At 39.6% G+C, this 26,356-nt stretch overlaps 1 protein-coding gene across 4 annotated transcripts in view; it reads right to left on the bottom strand.

Annotated features, from left to right (window-relative positions):
- The window catches only part of lingo2 (leucine rich repeat and Ig domain containing 2), a 311,243-nt gene that overhangs the window by 203,337 nt on the left and 81,550 nt on the right, over positions 1-26,356 (bottom strand). For all 4 annotated transcript variants that reach the window (XR_007569859.1, XM_050043129.1, XM_050043127.1 and 1 more), the window contains one exon: positions 871-975. The gene's annotated coding sequence lies outside the window, so the exon portion shown is untranslated. The remainder of the gene's footprint in view (positions 1-870; positions 976-26,356) is intronic.

Below are 26,356 nucleotides of genomic sequence, written 5' to 3' on the forward strand. Positions count from 1 at the left end.
AAAGCTGTTACCTGCAGCCTTTGCTTGCAAAGCTAACGCTACTAACATTAGGTCAGTCCAAGTAATTAGTGGAAACATGCTAACGTTACACACAAATTAGTAGTAAAGTAAGACCTGTTCATAAATGTTCTGGTGTAGCTCTGAATTTCTTATAAACTGAGGACAACTGCCTGCTGTATATTTGTGTTCATGGTCACAGTCACAGATTATTTTAGATGATGCTCCTTCGTTATCCGCCATGACATCAAAAGTACAACCAAGTCCTCATAGATACATCTCTGGTAAAACTGTTAGGTGTTATGTGTTCAGAAATGCTCGTTGCATACTGCTTACTCGAAGAACACTGTAAACACGGCTCCTTCTTCTGTCGTTTAATCGCTGCGGGCAAGCAGAATCACTTTCGCCTCGGGTGCCGTATTCTGGTTTGCTGACTTCCGCTGTGTGTCCAACCCGAGCGAGGCTACGCTAAATAGCCATATAGAGAAAGGCTTTTTTGTCGCTGTTGGGTTCAAATAAATATGCAGATCTTCAAGGGGGGGTGATACGAACTAGGGACAGTTTTATTAATGGTAAAAAGTTCCGCACAGCTGCTTTAATTTCCATTTTTCCTGTTATTATATGGAAAACCACATTTAAATTATGCTTGGATACATTATACATGGAAGTTAAATATAGTTTGTGTGTATCTGTGTACATGCCGAGATCAGAATGACATGGTAGATGTGGATTTTTTATTTTTTTGGCCATATTCATTTATTTCCTATTATTCAAAACTGACCTTTAAATCCAAACCTGACTTAAGAAAGAACTAAAATAAAAAAGGCAGCAGCGTCCACAATTACAAGAAGATATAAACTGATTTTGACATACCTGCTGGGCTTCCCAATGTCAGATGTCCATACACTGTTACAGAAGCAAGGAGTCCTTTAGAAAACCTCCAGCGTGACTCTATTCACAGGTCACTTACTCCAGGGTCTAAAAGAAAACAAAAGAAACACAAATCAGAGCAGACATGGATAGTGAGCTCACGACTTTAACCGACTCAGCCACCACAAATGCCCAGTGATCCAGGATAAACATCCTTGAAGAAATGTCAGTCCTAGGAAGAACATTAGCTAAACCACACCCGCATCGCAGGCAAGAAAAGACCTGTGTGACATATGCACAGTATCTTTTTCCTTGCTTGGTCAACCTGATCATTTTTCTGCCTAAACAGCTGCCAGAGAATGGCTCATTACACCATCATTTGAGTCGGGGAAGACAAGTGAGTAGTATTTGCAGGGCTCATGCCGTTCAACTTAGTGGTGCAGGCTTGGACAGTGAATGTCCCTTACTGACTGATTGGCACATTGTTCAAATGCACAGGAGCAACAGTTTAAAGGCAACACTCTGTTTTTCAAAGAAGAGCATAAACATACTTTCTGAGCAGACATTAGCTAGCTACCTTTCATTACAAAACCCTCAGTGCTGCTTGGTTAATCTGCCCGTGCTCGGTGTGGCTGTGGATCTCTGGCACCTTAGTTCATTGAGTGGGAGAGAGCAGCACGCGCAGTCGACCATAACGCAGCCAGAATTAAACTGGTAACTGATTGCATAGTGTCCACAGCATATGTGAAACAACAGTTTACTTGTTCTTGTCACTCAGTATATCTTACCAACGGGCTGCACTCACAGACTGTAAAGAAACGCTTACAATGCTTGTCTCCTAGGATGCCAAAACTGCAAGTCAAGGCAATCCAACCAAAATCCATGGCAGCTGATAGAAAAAGTATAAAATGCTGAATACTAAGTTGCTAATGAAACTGATAGTAATGAATGTAGGGGTTTTATGTTGTATATGACATTCAGAGCAAAATTGTAGCAGAAAAAAAAAAAGATTGCTATTTAAAGATATAGTGTCATGAACAGAGAATGAAGCTATCCACCCTCTGTCTGTTGTGGTAGATGGTCTGGCCACATATCCATATGAGAGCATATAAGTGCACATGACTCACTGTATGTACATCCCACGTGTTACCAAACATGCTTGGAAAAAATAATTGCACTCCACTAGCCTTCCAATCACTGCCCTACCACTGTCATCGCAAAAGCATAACGCCCCCCAACTTGGTCCCCCCCAGTGTTAACACCATTAGCTTTGTCAGCATGGTTGCCATTGTTAGTGCTGTTCATGCTGTTAGCACTGTTAGATGATTCTGTCACAGACTCGGTATCATTAGATATGCTCTGAATGTCATATACAGCTCCTGTAAAGGTGGCACTGTGAAGTGTTAGTGAAGAGTGTCAACACATATGATGGCTGAAAAGTCATCATTCACTCAGCTGTCAGTTCAAACATGTGGTAGTGAGATCCGCTGGCCATCACCTCATCAGAAAGCTGTTTCGAGATTATACGAGCACCATTCATGTTCAAACTGATCTAACCAATCTTAATCCTAGGTCTTCAAAATCCGAAGCTTCGTCACATCCCTTAGCATCTCACAGCCACACAGGGCACCCTTTAGACTCTTTATGTGACACACAACTGAAACACACTGTAGCACATGGTTTATGTTTTCGAACAGTTGCAGGTAGGTTTAAGCAACAAAATTACTTTGATAGGCTGAAAAAAGATGATGTTTTGGGTAAAAATAAGTACATCTGTTCGGCAATAATAACGTAATGTGACGCAAGTGCATGACAACAGTACATAAATTACGTTATGTTAAAACAATGTTGACTTTTGGGCTCACATAGGACACTAACTGTGATCTACTGAGTCAACTTCTTTTTTTGTTTGGCCCTGCACTGACTTCCTCCCTCTTTATACTGCATCAGTGGCTCTCAGAGTCAAGTGCTGCCGCCAATGGGTTTACAGTGTAGTTACTTAAAAGCTCTGTACTTCCAATAAAGACACGTAGGGTGCCTTTGATGTTGATGCTACACACCCAGGGGCCTGACAAAGTGTTGGTATTTGACGACCTGAGATGGGAACAGGCTGAAATGATGTGTTCACTGGGTTCTGAAAGCTTTCCAATAAAATCCATGCCTTTGACTGGAAGAGTTCTTGAGTACTAGGCGAGTCAAAACACATGACGAAGCAGAAAGTAGTATTTCATAATGCACATTGTAGTGCTGAGTGGGGCAATAGCTTTGATGTCACTGAACTTCCAAATCACAAGAGCCCCCGATGCCAAGGATTAGTTCTATTAAACCCCGAATATTGTTTTAATGATTACTCTTTTTTTCCCTTTTATTTATTTATTACATAAATACATCAACTTAAAGACCCTTTAAAATATTGTGTTAGTGTAGTTATATTGCTATGGTTTTTTTTTTATTACACAACCTTCAGTCATTCTCACATCAGGATACATGTACAGTAGCATTTTACATTTTGTAAATTTCTTCTAAATATAACTGACAGTTAACCTTTTATACTGTTACTATCAAAACTCTTTCTATCTTTTTATCAAAGAAACATACGCTGAAAAGTCTATGAGAAGCCACTCTCATCCATACTGCTACTGGATTCAGAACAGATTATGAAAGTGTGAAGCATAAGAAAACCGAAGGCATCAAAAGCCTTAACGCCAGCAGGAATTTACTCACTATATCAAAGTTCAGCAGTACTGGTTTGCCCGGTGATTCCACTTGCTAAGCCACATTTGAGCCACTTAAACAGGCCATATCTACAGCAGCTAAAAATGTAGCATCATTTCGTATGTGGTATAGTTTCCCTCCCAACTCAAACTGTTTGTTGCACACCACCAGACGTGTGAGCAGTGGATGCTGACAACCAAGAAACGCTCACCTCTTCCTCTGACTTACCAGTGCTGCTATTTTCATCCCACCCACTGATCAGTCTAATCCACTGTTGGAGGATTTGTGCGCTGTGGTACAGAGCAATTGTGCTGCGGCAAAATGAGTGTGGCTTAATTGGAGCAAAGACTTAATGAGGGCCCCTTGAGGATTATCATCTGTGGCTTAGAAATGGCCCAGGTAGCGGAAGACACGGTCAAAAGGATCAGCTAACAGCCTTCTAAATTGGAGTGACAGTGCTGAGCTGCAACTGTGCCAATAAAATCTTTACTTTTTTTTTTTTTTTTCCAGGGGGGTCCTTGGAGAGAGGTGAACTAAAGTGAAAATCTCCGAGGAAAATATGGCTGCAGGACCAAACAGCTTTCTGTTGCAGCTGGAGGAAAGTAATGGAACATTTTTCCCCATTTGATCTTGTAACCTACAACACTACTGTGTTTCTGCTTAAACTGCCTGTAAATTAAGACATTTTTTTACTACACTGTCTGCTAAATATTACGCTGTTATTACTGCAATAAAAGTTAATTGAAAATATTGTTGCTAAGTAGTTTTGTTTAATATAATAGGAACAAAAATCACATGGGAACATGACACATAAAATCAGTGAGTTTCTCAGGTCATTTTTTACAACTAATGATTATTTTCATTATCTTTTATTTCACAGATTACACTCTAGATTAACTGATTAATTGTTTGGTCTACAAGATAATTCCCACTGAGGTAATATTTTCAAATTGCTTGTTTTGTTTGATCAACAGTGTAAAACTAAAAAAAATAGTCAGTTCACCATCAAGCATAAGAAAGAAATACAGCAAATTAGCACAATTGAGAATTATGGAAAAAGCAAACATTTGGCTTTTTGGTTTGGAAAAACAAACCATTTATAATTAGAATAGTTGTGAAATATTTTTCTGTTCAACAACTTAACCAATAATTGACTAATTGTTTCAGCTCGAAACATTTTACTGCTGAAAAATTTGATCATTTCATGAGAGAAACGAACACACAAATGCCAGCGCAATGGCAGAGAGGTAAAGTAGAGCCCTCACTAGCTCTCCAAGCAGTTTATTTCTCTGAGAAGCCCGTCTCCACTTGACAGCCACAGATCAGACATGACTGACCAAGATAAATGGTTAGGCTCTAAAGTCAGATCAATTCAATCTAGCAACTGTCCTCGCCAGGAACAAAAGGCCACTCTGTCAACAAGGCTCAACTCACTCCAATGCTTATTCACTGTCTTTTTGTCCTTGTTACGTAAATACCCGAAGCTGTGAATGTCCTGCTTTTTTAAAGTTGTACAGGTAAAATCCTCAAGCTCTAAACTAGTTCACCTCATTTGTATCTCCACTGTCTGATGTTTTCTTTCTTTTTGTTGTTGTTTTTTTTTTTTTTTGGTCTTTCAGTTCAGCCCTGCAGGCTACAGAAGTTGTGTGCAATAAACGCTTTCAATCACCGGCTTGTTTCCGTAAGCCCCATAGTACACCACCATTTCCCTGTTGGACTTACGATGAGACTTTACATCCTCTATCATGAATTATTTCACATTTCAATTCAGTGGGTTTCAAGGTCTGAACTCAGCCAGACTCAAGACAGGGCTGGAGTCATCATCTGCAGCAGTGTTACTCAGCCCACACCGCCGGCAGCCATTTCATTATGTAGGAAGACATGAAGGGCAAGTCAGAGTCTGTGCATTCAATTCAATTGATGACACAAACATGCCAAAGGAAGCTTTTAGGGCCCAGCTGCATTGATCCAAAGCTCAATTAAATTACATGCACAATAAGGGGCACTAACGGAAGTCATTTCTAGATTCATCACTGTATTTTGTCCAAATATGTTCTTGCATTGACTGAACTAACAATTTCAAGTCACACATTAGCACTGGTTATATCTTAAAGGAGCCATGCGTAAGATTTAGCAGGATTTGGTGGCATCTAGTGGCGAAGACTGAAGATTGCAAACAGCTGAAACTTGTCCCAGTTAGAATTCCTTCAGTATTCATTGTTGCCTAAAGAGGTTTTCTGTCAAGGTGAGTACTCTCACCCACTGGAAATGTCTGGCGCGGCAGTGAGCCCAGACTGATAGAGTGAGTGAAACAGAATGTTGAGCTCACGTCATCAGGATGGTCTCACAATTAGCACCTGATACTGTTTGCTTACCTTAACTAACTAACTAACTAACTAACTAACTAAATGTGTGCTCAACTTTTTTTGTGATCCAGACATTCTAGAGATTTTTACCATGAGCCACACTATTTGCAGAGGTCGCCTCCTCTCCAAAACAAACGGACCCGGTGATTTAAACCAGTACAAACACTTAATAAAGCAGTTTTGTTTGTCTGACACTGTTCAGCTTGTCAGAGATGGGCCGCTAGCCTTTTCTCCCTGATAACTAAAGAACTGGACGGGACGGAGGTTTTTACCAGGAGCAGAAATATCTGCAGGTGTTTGCTCCTCTCCAAAGCAGTAGAAAAACTGAATAAAGTGTTTTTCCGATGCTGCTAGTTGTAAAGGATCTGCTACTTACGGTGGCTAATGCAAAAATGCAAATGTTCCTATCTAGAGCCAGTGTTTGGTTTGTTAGTTCTGGGCTACCGCAGAAACATGGCAATGCAACATGGCAGACTCTGTGGCAGAGTCCTGCACTGGGTCAGGTACCCGCAAAAACAGCTGATTTGCGGGTGGTTTTTAAAAAAAACATTTTTTCCCGGGTTCGGATCTGGGTGGAAAAAATAACATGCGGGTCGGATCGCGGGTTTAAACACATCAGTCATTAGTTCGGTAAACTACAGATAACTATCTTGGTCATTATTTACTCTCTGAGGATCGCCTCCGCTATTTCGCAACGGTCATTGGTTCAGCTGTTTACACGCATTTCACCATCTAATAACACAATTTGTGATTGGACGACAGAATCAACATGGCTGCCACCGTCTAACAAGCGCCGCTTCCAAAACAGTAAATAATTATTTAGGTATTTGAGAAATAAGTGGATAAAACATCCAACTATCACTTTATAATGTTTCTGAAGTGTTTCCCTGATGGATTATTTCTCTCCTCGATGGATTCTAAAAACACGTGACGGCTCGTAACTGCTGAACGTCGCTCTGGACAGAAAGTAAGTCTATTATTACACATGTAAAGTTCCTTTACATAGATTAAAAGTTTAAAAGCATTAAACATAACAAACGAGTGCTTTTACACTCGTATGGGAGAAGAACACAGAGGGTTGATGATGGAGCTGAAGTCAGGTTTTTATTGTGAGAGCTGCTTCATTCAGGTCGTTGTTTACTCACTGGCACCTTAACTGTGGTGATATGCTGTTCAATATTCAGCCAATATGACCCAAAATGATTACTTCAAACAAGGACAAGGACCTACTCCCTATGTAGATATAAACAGCTCATTTTAAGATAACGAAAACATGATTCTTCTTATTTTCCAGTGATTAAATAACGTGTTATATTGTATTTCATTTTTGCATTTATATTCCCCTACACACTGGACCTATAATTCATTGTGGGTGCATGCTTAGTGAATATAGGAGTTAATGCACCATTACATTTGAAGTCTGCTATGATCAGATTTCTGTAAAAAATTGTATTTGTAGATATGACTAACACAAAACATTTCCCATATTTTACAGAGAAATGCAGCTCCTCATTAAAACGTTAGCTATTTGACTATTTTAAGAGCAGTATGGTGACAAATCTAAATTACAGAATGCATTAGTTATTTGATTCACATAATGGTTCTCTTCCTTTACAGTGCCTGTGATATACTACCGTGGAAATCCAGAGTTCTCGCTAGAGCACAATTTGAATTTGCTCAGCGAGTCACTCACACTGGCAATCAGTAATGATGCTCATTACCCATGCCCTTGGAGCCGAGCTGCACCAATCACATCGGTGTATCTGATATAGGCGGGCCACAGATGACGACAACGCTGCGACGACGAAGTCCGGAATCAGTCAGTAAACATTGCAAGATGGCTACGGATGAACACCAGTTGTTTGAAACGGCTTTGGCTGTTACAATGAACAAGTTAGACTTGGCTTTTTCTCTAAAAGAGGAACAGAAGATGGCGCTCGAATGTTTCCTTTGCAAGAAGAACGTTTTTGCTGTTTTGCCGACCAGATATGGCAAGAGTGTAATCTACCAGTTAGCTCCCCTGGTAGCTAAGCTCTGGATACGTCACCCCGTGTATTGTTCTGAATGTATGCTTGGTGTCGCCCCTCGAGTTGGGCCATTTGCATTACTCATAGCTAGACCCTAAATCTCTCTAGATTTGGATTTGGATTAGTCTGGATTTCCATGCTAGTGATATACGGTTATTAAAGTGAATATGATGGTGAGAACTCCTAAGAGCATTGGTACAATGCTATGATTTCTTTTGTGTTTTCGCTGTCTCAAAGATGGGGACAGTCGGACCTGTATATTTAACGCCTTTTATATTCAAAATAACAATGAGGCACGTGACTTTGGCACATCATTTTTGAAGATTATTTTTCATGGCATAGTACACTCCATTACGATAACTTCACATAACCAAAAGAGTAAGATACTATTTTCAAGTGTTTGATGGAAATGACAACATATTACACATTTCAACACTTGATTTAACAGTGTAACTGATCTACATGTACATGAAGGGAAGCTGCCAGCCTCCAATCCATATTGCCTGGAGTAGCTTTATGAAAAGTATTAACAACCTCCCCTCATCCTTCTTTTCATCTGTCTCTCTTCAAAGAGAATAAAACAGAATAGACGAAAAGCAAATTCAGCTCCCTTTTTTTTTTTTTTTTTTTTTTACACACAAAGGGAAAGTGAACAGAATAGGCAGCATAAAAACATGAAGACTATTAGTTCAAAAGGTCACTAAAATGTCACAAAGAAATCATAAAACTTTTGGGTCAGAGGTATATGTTTGCAAGCAGATCTATACGCACACAGCTTGGATGAAACAGAAAAGGAAACAGTGTCAGGTAAGTGTCAGCACTTTAAACATAAACAGACGGAGAAGAGAAGATGAAGGCAAATCCGCCTGCCAGACAACATTAATAATAAGAAAAAATTTAAAACAAATAAATAAATAAATGAACAATTTCAGACTATACAGTTGGCCAGAAAGCTGTGCAAGAGGCAGGAAAAATATATCTAAAAAACATCTGTTGGAAAAGATTAAAAAAGGCTGTAAAAGAAAAATACTTGTGCCTTTGGCCCCATGCTGAGAGCTCAGTGACCACTACAGTGTAATGCTGTGTGAGTACTTCCCCAAACAAAGGTTTATTGCATCATTGCTTATAGCACACAGTGTCCGAGTCAGACTCCAACAGTGTCTCAACCTTGGGACCTTGTTTTATGAGGCCAGTCTTGAGCGATTTGCAGAGAGAAGACCAAAGACGGAGTCTGCCCCCACCCTCTCATAGTAAGCACAAGGTTATGGAGCACAGTGCCAACAGCTGAAGTGAAGCAGTTTTCCTAATTGAACAACTACAGTACTGCCAGACATGAAGAATTGTTGACTCCGTTTCCATCTTCAGTCTGACATTGAGCTGATGTTTTCAGTTTGTCTGTCTGCAGTGTAACGGAAAAAATATTGGTTCCATTTTCATGAAACTTGGTGGAAGAGTGTAGCATGAGCCAAGGAGGAACCCACTAAATTTTGGAGCAGATCTGAATCATGTGGCGGTTACACTAACTATTTTTCACTTTCACTAACATTGTAAAACTGGGCTATTGGCCTTGGTGGAAAAAATAATATAGAAACAAAATGCTCAACAAGGGTTTTGGCAAAGTGTTGATCACTGGTAGTAGACAGTGTTGGGTAAGGGTTACTTTAAAAGTAATCAAAGTACGTTACTGTGTTACTTTTTAAAAAAGTAACCAGTTACTTTACAGCATTACTCCCTAAGTAAAGTAACTCAATTATTTTAAAACTACTTCCAACTTTACTCCCTGAGAAAACTGACTCAAGCACTTTTGAGTATTCTACATTTCCTATTGGGCAATGGACCACAGGGCGCTAAGCCTACATTTTTTTGTCTCCAAAATTAAAGTTATGGACCACTTGCCCTTCACTGAGATCCAATTCTCCCATCACAGCCGTCACTTTGACCAGTAGAAACACAGAACGATCTGCTGCCGTAGACAACTGTATGACAACAACACCCCAGCGTTTTTAATATTTCCTCTAGGGATGTTACCACACAGAGTAAAAGGGGGAAATGATGGTGTGAAACAGCAGAGGCACTTTGTCAACCCGCTGAGTTAACGTTACTGTCATTAGCATCAAGCTAGCAAACAATGGTACATCCTCACGGTCGGACATAAAGTAATAACATTAACAAATAGCGGCGGGGCTTTTACTCACCACAACTGCAGAGGCTCCCAGCTTCATTTGAAACAAACTACATTATAGACGGTCTGTTATTTATTAATCCCTCTGTGTGTTTATATATTTACTTTTTATCTGCTCCGTTGTCTTTATAAAGTTAACATATCGCACCGTCATTTCTTTGAAATGACGGTGCGATATGTAGAAAACAAGTGTTGCACACGCTGGCTCCATATACATTTCTGTTTGATCCAGAAGGTGGCCTGAGGGCAGAAATGTCATCTAAATGGAAGAGAAATGCATATGAAGACATAGTATGCAACATTGGCTTTCTAGTGTCTAGTGTCTTACAAACCACAGTTACCACGATCTCAATAGAAAACAGCAGGCGTGGAAGCATTTAAGTGCAATACTGGAAACATCCATCATGGAGGAGGAGCTCCTGGATCAACTGGTGGTACTCCCCGTGATCCACCCTCTTTTTAAGGGTCTCATGTACCCATACTCCCCGTGATCCACCCTCTTTTTAAGGGTCTCATGTACCCACACAGATCTCCGTTTCCCTGTGTCCAACAAACTATTTACTGACAGCCTCTCACCCTCAACCAGAGCTACAGCAAGTACCCTCTGCCTTAACATCTTAGGAACTAGATACTAATTACTGTGAAAAAACTGCTATGGCTGGGAAATGTGGATAAAATCAATATTTTTGATTACGGGACGTTATTATAGGACTGACTGTTGATGCGAAATATTTACACAATGAGATGTTTTTACTGATAATCATCACTTACGTAGAAATAATGACTAAGTGGGTACGGGACAATAATAAAACATTACTTCACTTTACTGTAATTCAGCCTTAAAAAAAATTAATAAAACAGGAAAAGACAACCTACAATATACTGCACTGCCCTACCTTTTACTCATATCCAAATGTAAATATTATGCAATAAACTCCACCAGTGACATTAAGAAGCTATGTTCAGATGCTTCACGAGAACAAGCAATAATAATAATCACTGTAAAGTTTATGATTGTGGACTTAAACCACGTGTTTTTCTAATCTTCTACCCTCTAATTTACATTTATTCTATTAGTTTTGGAAATATATCCAGAGATATGTACTGTTTGCACTTGCAGAATTGCATATTAGAAGACTGGGCTGTTGCCCTTGGTGGAGGTCGGTGCTCTCTAAGTGGCCTTTCTAAAGGTAAAGTATCATGCCTAAATTATAACTGAAATAACCAATTTATATAGTGTCCACAACACAGAGCTATACAAGTTATTAAAGACGAAACCCTAGATATTCCCCCGATAATGTATGGTTATCTTTAAAAAAGCAATGAACGTAGACCATTACTCAAGTTAAAACGCCCTCGACTTTCTGAAAAACATGTCATGCCTTATGCTCCCAGTGTTTTGTTTGAGCAAAGTGACGTGACATGCATTCACATAATGACTATGAAATGGAGTGAATGGAAATATCAAATATATTTGCTTTGTCCCATTTTGTCTTTGTAATGTTGTAATGTTTATAATCAGAATATATACAGAAGACAAACTCTTAGTGTCTTAGAGACACTTTCAGTCTCTCTGAAGCTCTTTTCCTGTCTCGTTCTTTTTATCGCGTGCAGACACACAATGCTTTATGCAGTACATTTAGCTGAGGGAAGTGATTTAAAACTGCTGGCCTAAAGCCCTCACACCCTGCCACACAAGCACACAGATGACGTGAGACTCTGGGAACCCTGATGTGATAGCACATGCCACCAAATCCACAGTTAATTGGACACTTCCTTCACGACAGGCCTGTGGTAAACAGCAGCAAGCAAATAACAAGGCTAAGACGAGCTTCCAGAATGAACAAGAGAAAATAGCTCAGATAACGAAACCAACAGCAGATGTGTTGTCCTCTGCAGTATATTGTGTTTAGAACAACAACTCTTCTTTGACTGCATAATCCTCAGCATTCTGCTAAACTGATTAGCCTTCCCATGCTTAACAGCTGGTATCTTAGCCCAATTTGTCCGGCTTGGAAATGTTAAGCAGAATCATGTCTGCTGCATTCTTCGTGCCAAATGGACATTTGTGTGTAGAAAATGGTCAGCAGCCAGGTACTGAGTAGGGATTGCACATGATCAAAAAGGATTTCATGGAAGCAGATTGAGAGAGAGAAGATTTATGGAAATATAGCACTGCATTGTGCTGGATGTCTCAATTTTCCTGAGCCAGTCCACATGTGGTTGTTTAGCTGCTGGAGGATGTGAGGGTTTAGAGAGGCATCCAGCTCACCGCAAACAGTTGATTCCAGCTGAAGTAAACCAGTCACTGGTGAAGAATGTCAAACACCTAAACCAGTCACTGGTGAAGAATGTCAAACACCTAGCAAGCCAAGGAGACACAGTTTTTTCAGCAGTAGTGGGCTGAAAGGCAAGTGAAGTTTTGACATATTCCACTACACAGGGAGGCTTATGCTGCACCGCACCTCTGCATAGTCCACTTTGCTGAAATTCTGAATTACTGGCTCCCCTGACAGCCGAGATAGCAGCAAGCTGTAGACATGCATCCAAGTTTAAAAATGTCTCTACAGAATGTTCAAGATGATAAATGACCTTTTTCTGACTATGATGAAAATTTGGAAGGAAGCAATTAAGACTAATGGCACATCTAGGAGCTGGTGGTGAGACTGCCAACATAAATAACACCTCGACTTAAAAATTCCTGATTTTGAGTTTACAACAGCTTCAGAATTTTCACTCACAGCTTGAATGGGCTACATCCACATGTGTTAGGAGTGAGACAATCACATGAAGTGGGCGACAGTTTGAGCAGACAAACCTACACTGTAGATTCAAATAACTGTATGTGCATGATTTTGCTGTTTTAATACACAATTTAAGTTTTACTGACACTAGAATATGAAAATCAAAACCAAGTAGGAACTTCTGGAGATGAAAAATGAGGCCTACACAAAGGTGCTGAAACATGCAGTTCCCTGAGTGGCCACTTGAGGCTGGCTCCAAGCAGAAACAACAAGCTGACAGTCATTCATCACAACTGTAAAGGTGTTTTTTTTTTTCTTCATATAACACACCCATTTAAATGTTATTCATATAATCAAGGACGTGGCCGCTTTAAGTCACTACCAATGCCACAATAGTTGGTCGCCTAAAAAAAGTCGTTTGGTGTTTGGTTGTACTAAAAGACCGTCTAAAGCAGGAATACTCAACTTTTTTTGCCTGTGAGCCTGTTTTGCACTCGTGAAAATGAGCATTAGCATTATCACAGTTAAACACAGCTGTAAATGCACTGTGCTAACCAAGCTACCAGCTAGCGATTATCTCCACCCTCTGGTCCAAATATGTTAACTTCAGGATCCAAAAATCCAAGACGGCGACCACGAAAATGCAAAAATGGTGTGGCTACGTCCATATTTATTATAGTCACCACCACCAAAACTGGCTGTTATGTTTTTCACTTGTTGGTGAAGCATCATTAGATAACACATTTAGCTATGTAACTCTCTGAAATACAGCTACAATCCTTTATCTATGTAAGATAACTGAACATTTCTTTAAAGCAGGTTTAATGAATCCTCTTGAATTCAGTGTCAGTAATTAGACTAATAAAAAGATGAGCGGTAACATCATGATCTCATCAGCATTGTTCACACCAGAGCTTGAGTTTTGTATCAAATAAAAAAGGTTGAAGAATGTGAAGGTAGTATTATTTTGTCACTCATCATGGTGCCTCTTCCACACCTGCCTCACAGCTGCAGCGATGCAAGGAGGCATTCCTGCTGTCTGTCTGTTACACTTGTACAACTCACTCAGTCATTACACCTGCAAACTGTACAGATAATACAAATACAAAGGTGACATGAAACAAACCAGAATCTAAGACTGGTGTACATGTGCATAAGGAAGCAGGAAATTTCCCCAAACACACGACATGTTAATGAGGTTCCCAGACGTGTTAGAGACAGTCTGTCAGGTAGCTGTAGATTTTTATGGTAAATCTATGACAGACCATCAATCTGTCAGTTAATCAATCAATATACAAAGTGTTTGTTGGATAAAGTGTTTCTGAATTTGACTAGTTGCTCCAGCTCTCAAGCACAGAGCTTTTATCTGTATGGTTTGTGACCTAAAATCTTTATTTGTTGCATTCAAAACCCTGTCATTGAATAAAGGTTTAATCACTCAGCTTCAGCACTGATACACTGTATGTCTACATTTACAGTATTAGAAATATACAGTAGATATGATATAGACTATATCAACATTCAGAAATTGTGGGCACAACAATGGACAGCTGCTGTCTGTTAGCAGTTGATACAAAGCAGTCCATATAGAGTTTCTTCTGGGAATAAAAGGCAGGAAATCTAAAAGGCTCAATTCTTGTTATTCTTGAATCTGCATAGCAAGACATATACAGCACATTAGTTTCATCAAGCGCTTCATTGATCCTATTTTCACATTAATGGGGAGGTTAGTGAAGTAATGTAGGTTATTTGGCTACCTTTGTGGACCACACAGCTCACAGTTGACAAACACAGCAATTAAATACACATTAAATGTAAATCAAATATCGCTTTAAGATTGCACTGTTCTCCCCTCCCCCTAAGAATGCGACTGACCACAGTGAAAGGAAATCAAATCACAGCTTTTTTTGCTTCTTTTGTACCTGAAGCATTTTCTATCAACTCAAAGCTAGTCTTGTGAAAATTTAATTTCATGGGTGACGGTGATGCAGATGGGATACTGGTTTCTGGACAATTAGAATTATGTTATTTCTCAAATAAATCTGTCTCTTAATGACACCCTGATTTCTCCCTCAGCACTGTGTGTGATTGTGTTTTACAAGCAACTGCTTGTTTTTAACAGGAAGTGAGGCTTGCCCAAATATCAATCAACAAATTCAGCATGACATTTTGCATGTGTGCCTGTCTCTCTGTGCGCTCAGTGCTACGATGAGTTATTCTTGATCTAAATGCACTAGCAAATGTCTGCTTCCACTCTGCCCATCTCTGTGACCCATGAACAATTATACATTTCTACTATTATCATATTTCATCTGTTTCATGCAAATCCCTACCATTTGTGCAGCTCTGTGCCCTCGGGAATACGCTATTATTTTGTTATTCAAGTTGCTGAATGTTTCTTTCATTTGACAAAGTCTGACAAAATGACTCAGGCCTATGAATTAAGTATTTGTACTTTTGCCTCCACAACAAATGAGAGGAACAGTTTGAGTCACGCAATGAAAAAAAAACAACAACAGCATCACGCAACAAATAGTCATCTGTGTTTCATTGTTTCATTTCTCTTAATTCAAAAATTGAAGCTTCATACATATACAATTACTCCTGTTCAGACAAAGAAAGTGTTTAGATACATAAATGTAATTCAATGTGAAAAATGTTTTTTTTTTTCTGTATAGTGTTCAGAGTTAAAGGTCACCCATTCAAAAATGTCGGAGTCAAATAATTCCCATGCTTTGTGTGTTAACAGTATTGGGGTATTTTGTCTGTCTTTTGTCATAACTGTGCCTGTTAATGCCTAGAATTCCACATTTTTATATTGCTTTTGACATGTATTGTTATTAATCACAGCACCTACCATATACAAATTATGTTACTAAAGGGACAGTTCACCCCAAAATCAAAACACTATTTTTCCTCTTACCTGTAGTGCTATTTATTTATCTAGATCTGAGATATTCGACTGGCTTAGCCTGGGGCCACTTTTGCAAAATGACAGACGACCAGGTGCCAGTTAACAAACAGTATTATTTATCAGTATATATAATACATTAATTGCCTGTTTTCAGCCTTTTGGTGTTTGCTGTTCTCACTTATCTTTGCCAAGAGGGAAATTCAGTCGCACCAACCACGCACAGGTCAGGCTTATGTTGGGATATTTACACTCTCCTTTTTCTGGGGTCCAGGGAATCGTTCCTTGGCACTTTTTGGATAAACAAGCTCTATTTTGATGCTTTTTTTAAATGGACTATTGCACCTTATTTAAATTCAAATGCTGAAAAAAGGCTGGCCACCCGGCACTCAACCGATCATAACTTGAGTATCACTGATCTAGCTTGTTATGGCGTGAGTTGCTAAACACTGTAGATATCAGCCGCAGAGATGTCCACCTTCTCTCACATGTAAAGAAACTAGATAGCAATGAGCTGCTCAAATCACCCAACAGCGATGCCTCTCGTAGAGACTTTTTTTTCCCTACCAAACTACACTCGCCAACAATATCTAAACAAAGAAGAAGGCGTGCATCAACTGCTTGGTCACCTAGCACCGCTGAGCAAGCTAACTTTACAACTTAGCTGAGGAGGAAGCAATTAATGTTTACATCTTGCTGTGTCACACACACAAGCCTCTTGTCCATGAGTAGATGTATGCTTACTTGTGCTCAGTAATACAATTGGTGGGTGTAGCTCAGTAGAAAAAATAGTTCCAACATGAAACTGCTCACAAGAAGGTCTGTGGATTAACTCAAATAAACAGGTCTTGTTTCTGGAAAGAGACAGGCAAGAGGTAAAATGTGTATTTATGATTGTGGGGTGCACTGTCCCTTTAATACTACATGTTGTATCCTGTAGGTTTTGTGATTGAAATGAGCATATGTCAAAAACAAACCATAGTATAAAAATGTGGGGTTAAACTTCCATATAATATAGAACATGCATGTAAAATATATGTACTAAATTTCACAGCACAGATAACTCTTAGACATTCTTCGTAGAAGCAACCATGGAAAACAGACTCTAAATCAAAAAACAATAATACTGAATAATGATAAAGAAGTCATATAAGATTCCTCTGTGACAATGCCGTCGAACCTGCCTTTCTGTGGCCCCAGCTGTCAAAGAGGACAGCCCAATCAAACAGTCCCAGCTCAAGCATTCATCTCACAGATAGAAATCTTTTAGGTGTTAGCAGAAATGTCAGACGTTATCTGCATCCTTTTTAACTGATTTCTCTGTCTTCCATCTAGACAGGTGTTTCTTTGCCACACTCTCAGTCCAGCCTGCTTGTTACCATCGATGGCAGCTGCCAGTGTGACTTAAAGTTGTGCATCTCTAAGTCAACAACATACAAAATGGCACCATTGATTCATGTCTTTAAATACCTTCAATGTATTTAATAGCATTATTAGACAGACAGGTTTGCATTTTTTTTCAATTTCCTCCGTTCTGGGTTGAAATCAATTGGCTTATCACCATGAGCAATGTGGATTGCTTTTGTCTGATGTGACAAGAAAATACTTGACAGCACAGTTGTGAGTCACAGGTTCTCTCTTTGGCTTTCTGTGATTCCTTTAATTGGTACTGTCAGAGCATGATGGGGTGAAACTCAAGTGATGCATTTTTATATTAATGTGTCTAATGAAGAGCAGCTGGACAACCTCAAATGAACATTGTGCTAGATATCAAAAAGTGGCCAAGCTGCTGAATTAAGGGACTGGATGAGGCACATTTCCCTGACATAAAACATATAAATATATACAGAACGATTGTTGGATATAAGTTATCTTTTAGCCCTCATATTAGAAAAGGGGATTTTGTTTTTTAATCAAGAATTGTAAATAGATTGGACCCCAGTAGAGCTTTGATTCTCTATCCGACCCTGATTGGGCCTGACCTGACCCTCTGGGTTTGGGCTGGCCTAAGCTGTAATTTCTTAATATTCCCCTTGAGCTAGATCCGGTTTTCGTGATTCTATTTGAATGAAACTGGCAGTTCTCGTGCATAAATGGCAGGAGTTGCATTGGTCTGAATCAAGAGGGAAAGAGATAGAAAGAGGGGCTTAGTGACAAAACAACAAACAGAGCAATATAGCGGAGAACAGGGGGAAGAGAGAAAGAGTGCATTCGAAGACGGAAACGCACCAAGGTTGTTATGCTGAACTTATTGTGCGCAAAATGCAGAGCTGATAATAACAGATTAAGATTTATTTATTTTTTTGGTGTCGGGATCAGGCCCTAAACTACTGCTATGGTTTGGACAAAAACTGTGCGGGTTTATGGAGGGTCATGCTGGATTTTTTGGGCACAATCAAAACTTTAGACCACAGCAAGACAAGCTAAAAATATAGCTACAGTCGCTAATGTGGATCTAAACAAGCATGATTTATCAATTAACTAATATCAATATGCATTTTCTTTCTTCCAGTACATCCTGCCAAACATACAGAATCATATTTGTGTTAGACACATTGTAAAAGAAACATAAATCTAAAAACATGATGTGTATATTCTATGTCAGTGGTTCCCAACTGGTGGGCTGCAGCCCAAAAGTGGGTCATGGGTCCATTCTGAGTGGACCACAAGTGACTCGCAAACGTGTCAAGATTTTCAAAATCACACTTTATTTTGAAGGTCAGTGAATTTCTGGCACAGAGCTTTTAACTTGAAGTAATGTTTCCTGCTGTACAGTGAGTGACTAACAGACAACCACTTGACAGAGACAGCAAACTAGCTCGACTGCATGACCAAACACAAGTATGACACTGAATGTATTAAACTGTGTGGACGTTAAACTAATGACTAAGGAGAAATTTGCAGGCCATGGCTGGACAAGTTGGGAACCACTGTCAGGACATCTGATGCTTTATGAAATACGTGGACATAATAATGTGTGACAAAACATAACATAAACAGTGAATACAATATATGTAAATTATGTATTTGATTATATGATAGGTGACCAAATGTGTCATCACACTGAGGCATTTCCAGCACAGCAATAGCAGTGTCTGACTGTTGAGCTCTTTTTTGCTAAAATATAACATATCAACATAAATCTATATTGTGATATCTGGGTAAACCGTTTTCATCTACCTTGTTCCTGACTGTGCATAAATTACATTAAAATAACTTATAAGATGTGATGGTTGTCCTTGCAGAGGTGTGACAGCTCAGCTGGAACAAAGCGAGCTGTGAATAAGTGGTTTGGTCCCTGTGAGTGTTCAGACTGTACTTCAAGTGTCTGCACTTTGAAAAAGCCCCTGTGTCATTGCAATTTGTGAAAGACACCTCAGAATCAGACAAGGTGACGGGCTGAAGAGCTCCCCCTGCCAAGATAAGACACTCAGCTCTGCTTATATGCATTGTGGGTCGACACCTATTAATTGTGTTCCTTATTTTCTCCATTATCAGGCAATGGTTGGACCTATATATTGTCCTGACTGACGTAAAGGGGAGACTGTAATATTGTCATGATTTTGTGTGTGTCATTGTGTTTTATTTTTGTCTTTTATCTACACATTGCCTTTTTACACATATTTGTGACATATTTCATCAATATTTGAAATAGTCTATTGTGAACACATTCTTATTCAAAGGCTTTTGTGCCAAACGAAACTAGGGCAAGAACAACCATTCAGTACAGACAGACAATACCAAGCAATAACATAGACTAAAATACTAAAATATTCGAGCAGACAGCAAAACACAACAAGAAATCTATGTCAGGTCTTTTCAAGTCTCCCTCCTCAAAAATAAAGCTCCCTGTATGTAGACCTCCTTTCTTTTTTGATACCTTATTCAACATAGTTGGGTCAAACATTTGAGCAGCTCCACTCAAGTGTAAAACTACAGATATCTGTAGGAAGAACATTGAGACAAACTTGAACTAAGTCTAAATTTGATTGTACTATATAACATCTTAAAGGGATAGTGCACCCAAAAATGAAAATTCAGCCATTATCTACTCACCCATATGCCGAGGGAGGCTCAGGTGAAGTTTTAGAGTCCTCACATCACTTGCAGAGATCCCAGGGGAGAGGAGGTAGCAACACAACTTGCACGCGAGACCAACGAAAGCACGTGAACACACATGAACGCGTGCCCATGTCTCACGGTCTCGCACAAGAGAGGCAGTTAGAGCTGCAGGCTACAATGAGGCTAAAAACAGAGTTCAAATGATGTTTTTCCAAACAACTTTTTATGTCGGGGCTTCAGGACACTTGGATCACTACGGACGAGCAGTATGGATATATTTTGTGGTTTCAATTATGTGTTTTTGGACGTTTGAATCTGGGGCGCCATAAGCCTCCATTAGGTGGAGTTGTGTTGCTATTTTCATTTTTGGGTGCACTATTCCTTTAAGCTTAAAGGACAAATTAGATTGCAGCACAGATTTTGTTACAGTGTGCTGTTGGGCTCAAATTCAGAATTGATGCACGTATTTGAGATTTCAGTATTACAAACAGCTGATAGCTGAATACTGTGGGTTAAACACACAGAGTCCGGCCAACAGATGTTGCAAAGGTCTATAGAGTATTCATGCGGCAGAGAAATGCTAAGTTAGAAGGTATACAGGTTTCAGGTTAAATTAACCTTTGACAGAACTTCTGCCTCCCACCCACTAACTTTTAGAAATCAATTTAGATCATTTCATAGCCTCAGGTGATAGGAAGTGCTGCTGTCCTATTGACACAAAAAGCAAAAAGTGCCTTACAGCAGCTGAATCAAAAAAGTGATAAAAACATTTTCACTCAACATGACACCACTGACACCACAGTTACTTATATACTTACATAGTTGTGACTGAAAAGAAAACGCCACCTCCAAAATGACCATTTGTATATCAACTACTCACCACATGTTCTCTTGAATTCATGAAGAAAACCTCTTGCGTGCCTCTACAGTGAACGGAGAATCCTATAAAGGTCATCATCCTTCATGAACTGAAGTACTGAAGTATTAAGGGTCTGCATTTAACTTAAACTACATCAAAATATCTGTTTACAAACTCTCATACATGTGCAGTATAACCCAAGTCTCATTTATCCAGTTGTATGCTCAGTACCTCCCAAACAAGTGCAATTTCCCCCAAAAATATAAAACATTTCCATCTAAGAGGAGCACACGTGTGCATATGAGCTCCCCTTGAGCAAAGTTCAAAAGTACAGCATGCCCAGGCACGCTACCCAGCTGTGTATGAGACTGTGCTGAAATGTTTTAAGTCATAATGTTTAAGTGGAAATGCATGTTTGGGAAGTTCTGAGCATATGACTGAATAAATCAGTCTTGGATTATACTGCATGAGTTGTGTGAGAGCTTGCTATTGTTAAACGTGGTCTCCATTCACTTCAGTTCATGAAGAGTGTTCACCTTTATTGGATTCTCCGTTCACCGTGGAGACATGCAAGAAAATTTCTTCACATATTCAAGGTAACAGCGATTAATTATTATGTAAATAAAGACTGTGTGGGTGAAGCATTCCTTTAAAGCTGGAGTATGGAACTTTTGTCTCCTCCTTCTGGCAGTGAGAGTAATTAATTACACAAACATTATCGACACATGCTTATGATGTATGCCTGCAGTTGAGCTCACTGCATCACTCCTGGTCCTCAGGAGCTCTCTTCAAGTCTTTCTTTTTACTTTAATTCTTACTGTGAATGCTGAGTTTTATTGCAGCATCCATTGTAGAAACTTTTCTTGGACGCTTCTTGGGATTTTCTACCATAGCTTCTACAATACTCCTGCTCCTGCTTCGTCACTATTGTCTCTACCCCCTTCCTGCACTATTTAGCTCTGGCTGACTGATGTCACCATGACACCACAACTCCTGTATTCTATGAAATAAAGAGCGCTTTCCCTGGCAGCAATAGGCTTAATCAGCATTGTGTGCAAGGCTTGAATTTAAGGGAAGTTCATTTATATGTAAATATACTACACTCTGGCTAATTTTCATGCCAGAGTCATGATAATCATTTCATACTTCTCTTCTCTTTCTTGGTTACACTGCTGTATACTGGATTTCCACTTTGCTTTTATTGTAGAAAGGTGGATTTAGATGTTTTACTTTTAAGTGTTTTTCATGCAATTTACTTAATGGAATACCAACATCAAAAGTCATTTCAAAGATTTTAAAATCAGCTCCTTCACAGACTACATCTGACACTTCTCACTTTTTATCAGTGTGGTTGATTGTATGAGTGTGAAGTGTTAATGGTGATTTGTCATACCGCTGACGCTGATAAAAATCGCTGCTCGTGTTTCACCACTTGTGCTGACACACCTCAAAAATTTGTGATGCCAGTTGGAAGATATCAGCAACCCCAACATATGTTACTTGCAGTTACCACTAGTAGGTTTACATGAGCGGTTATTGTAGCTGGCAGTTCATATTTACAGAGCATCAGATAACACAGCATCAACAGGCTACTTGCCAATAACACATGCTGTTGTTTATACGCCGGTGTCAAGCCATGGATAAATGGACAGAGGAAGCAGAAAGGTCCCACCGCAGAGTGAGAGTTTGACCTTTGAGGAAAAATGTATTTAATATGTTTCTTGGTTAAAGACAGTTTAAATATAACTTGAACTCCTTTAAGCAGCATTAGCTGCGAGAGGTAAATGCCTCCCATGTGTGAATAGGAAGCCCTTTTGCAAAACACGGTAGGGTCAATGCTTCCCTGCAAAGATGCTGCTGATCCCATGTGAAAGTATTTTCTATTGGCACACAACATTTTGCTACAGCTTTTTAATGTTTGCACCCATTCGGTGAGTGCATTTGAGGTGAAACCAATACATTCATATTTTAAAAAAAAAATTTTTTGCAGATCTGAGCGTGACCCTGGAGAGTACGAGTGCAGCTGCCATCAGTCAGCTAATCAATGGCGCTGGCATGAAGCACAACAGAGTCAGAGAGGAAGGTAAAGGTGGAGTAGGGGCCTGAATCTCTCAGTGCGGTGAGAGATGGGAACCAAATGAGTGTGGAGAACTTAAGGTGACTGGGTGCATGATGGAGAAAAGAGAGAAGTTAAAACATGGACTGTATCAGATGATGGGTTATGATGTGGAAAAACATCAGCTGCCAGGGCTATTCATCCTCTGTGTGTGTCCTCACTGCTCATTCTCACTCCCACTCAGATGTCGATGCTCCTGTCCAGAAAGAATCTGTTGTTCTGTCATCTTTACTCCTATCTTTCACTTGTTTCTCTTTTGATAAATACAGGTCGTAATACCTTAAAGACAAAAGAGCTGGGCTGTCAGTGCTTGTCAAAACAAGACATATGACTGTTACAAACAACACATGAGTGTCTCTGATCTGCCGCCTTTATGGTAAAGGTATGGATCACTTCATACAACTTAAAGTATCAGGTTTAAGATGAAGGAGAGGATCATCCAACACAATAACCAAAGAATATCCCACACATCCACCCCAATGCTGCCCTCAAACATACAGATACAAAGCAGTTGACCTCTTATGTCTCTGGCCTCACATGAAACTGTATCTCTGTTGTTATGTTCTGGACAGTTGTTTCCTGACATAGCTGCTGTACTTCACAAAAAAGAACTTGTTCATTTCCTGTCTCACAATAGCACTGTTTTCCCGCCTTCTTTTTACCTGCTTAAACAGTTTTAATACAACAATGACACCCGAGGTTACAAGACTGATTGCCATTGCAGTCCTGTATCTGTGCCTGAAGCAGTTGCCACTGCACTAGTGGGGGAGCATAGTAAACAACTTCAAGCTTCTGTTTCTATTGGAATAAAAATGAGCATGATTGGCTCTCACCTGGTTGTTGACCGCATTGTGTCAGAGGACATTTACATATATTTTGGCTGATATTAACTTCTTCCTGTGGTGCTGCCGGACACTTCTGAAGTCTCTATAGCACAGTGGACAGCCCCCATGCTGCGATACCAGGTCTTATTCACAATGCAAAGCCACTTATTGCTGTTCCAAATCCATATATATGAACTTTGCAGTGGTGTAACAATGTGACACTACTTCCACAACCACCCACACAGTCAATGCTATTGTTTTACTGTTGTTTGTTTAGTGTACCTCCCCTTCCATTCTCCACACACACACACACACACGCCCGTACTGTAACTTCTGTCTCCCTCCCTCATTCTTCCTCCACTCTCTGTTTCACTCAGATATACTCTCTGCCCTGCCAAAGCATTGCATCAGGAAGTGGTGTAGGCCTCCTTGTCAAGAACCTGACACTTTGAGGATCAATAGGGGATTGAATCTTCACTGCACCAAAAGTCAAGATGCCTTTTAAATCATTGACTGGCAACTGCTACCTGGAGATGAATCCTGTTATTCTGCTTTTTTGTCTTCTCTTTGTTTGTTTCTCTGCCATTGCATGGAAATTCTTGATTAAAGAAGACATAGACTTTAATATTACTGTACATCTGATCTACAATTCCCTTCAATCAATCAATCAATCAATTTTATTTATAAAGCCCAATATCACAAATCACAATTTGCCTCACAGGGCTTTACAGCATACGACATCCCTCTGTCCTTATGACCCTCGCAGCGGATAAGGAAAAACTCCCCAAAAAAAACCCTTCCAACTATAAAGTCTGTATTTATGCAGTTTTTTGTTTTTTTGTTTGCTTGTTTGTCAAGTCTCATGCTTGGTATTGACTGAGCCTACTCATTTTCAGCCGGCCAGCAGAGTTAGTGCTATATTTAAATCGATAGTAAAGTTTATCATTTTTCACTCTTTCTGTCACTGCACTGTACTGAACAAAGAGTACTTGGCAGAAGGTACAGGATGTCTGACATTCTTAAAAGAGAGCCCCAGCTTACGTTAAATTAAAGCAGATGTTTAATAAGAACATGTGAGCTCAGGTTACAGCACGTGAACTAATCATGCTCTTCAAGTCTTTTTATAATTGGATGAAGGTAGTTATCTTTGAGCAAACAGCCAATTACAGTGAAGTTCGTTGTCTCTGAAATTATATAAAACTGTACAGTGCAAAACATCTTCTGCTGACATCTGGTGTTAAGGTTTGTGTGTGTGTCTCCTTTGTAATTACAAATATTTTTCTTCAACTCTTCAGTGTTTTGTGCCTGTTTCAATGTGTGTTGAGTGTTTTGCAGACAAATTTCCACCACATTACTCACATTCAGTCAAACGTCAATGTCAGTGTGCAAGCAAAAAGGATACCAGTTCATATATTCTGTGTCCACATTCTCTTGCAAATTAGAGTGTTCGAACCTGCACAGCTAGTCAAGGCTACAGAGAGAACATTTACAGTTTTATAACCTTGCTGTTGAATTCATCTATGCAGCTCAAAAACACTTCTGCAATCATAATTATCTGTTATCCCATATTCCAGAGTGCCTTTCCTGCTCTGTGTGCATGTACTCTGTCAATCTCTCAGTTTACCAATGTATCCACCTAAATGCGTACATTAATAAAAATATGTGTTTCACCTCGTCTTTTATCTTCTTTAAAGGACCAGTGTGAAGGTTTTAGGGGGATTTACTGGCAGAAATGAAATATAAGAAGTATGTTTTCTTTAGTGTATAATCACCCTCACCTTTTTTTTTTTTTTTGTTTTGGTTAAGATATTTTTTGGGGCATTTTTGGCCTTTATTTGATAGGACAGACAAGCATGAAAGGGGGAGAGAGAGAGGGAGTGACATGCAGCAAAGGACCACAGGCTGGAGTCGAACACGGGCCGCTGCGGCTAAAGCCTTGTACATGGGGCGCCTGCTCTACCACTAAGCCACCGACGCCCCTACTCAGTGTTTTTACCAGTTGAAATTACTGGGTCCATTTGTTTTGGAGAATCTGTGGATAATTTGGCTCCCGCTAAAAACCTGAACGTCTGAATCTTAAGTTATCAGAGAAAAAACAATGTGAGCACACATTAGCAGGTGGACAAGATACCCACACTGACATACCAAACTGCATCGGCAATACACTGTTATGTAACATGAAACTGCTTTATTCTGTGTTTTTACAGGTTTATATCGCCTGGTGTGTTTATTTTGGAGAGGAAGAGACCTCTGCAGATAATTCAGCCCCAGCTACAAACCTCCTGAACAATGAACACTGAAGGAATTCTAACTGGGAGACGTTTTAGCTACTTGCAAATTTGAAATTCACTGCTAGATGCCACTAAATCCCCCTAAATCTTACACACTTCACCTTTAAAACACAAATATTTCATTCCACTTGGTGAATAAAAACAAGAGGTTGTATGTGTTTAACAGAGGATTTGGCTGTGAGAAATGGTAATCTCTTGAACTTGACCTTTTCACACTGATTTTCTCAAGATACTCCGTTTGTTATCCAACTGCTGAGTGATACAATGAGTCCATCAAGATGAGGACCCTAATTTATTTTTCTGATGTGTTGGTGCTTTACTCCTCAGGCTATCAGTTACCATTTTGGCAGGGATTATTCAGAGAAGAATGTATTGATTGAGACCGTGGACGG

Source organism: Epinephelus moara, chromosome 4, assembly GCF_006386435.1.
Source record: "Epinephelus moara isolate mb chromosome 4, YSFRI_EMoa_1.0, whole genome shotgun sequence".
Classification (NCBI taxonomy): Eukaryota; Metazoa; Chordata; class Actinopteri; order Perciformes; family Serranidae; genus Epinephelus; species Epinephelus moara.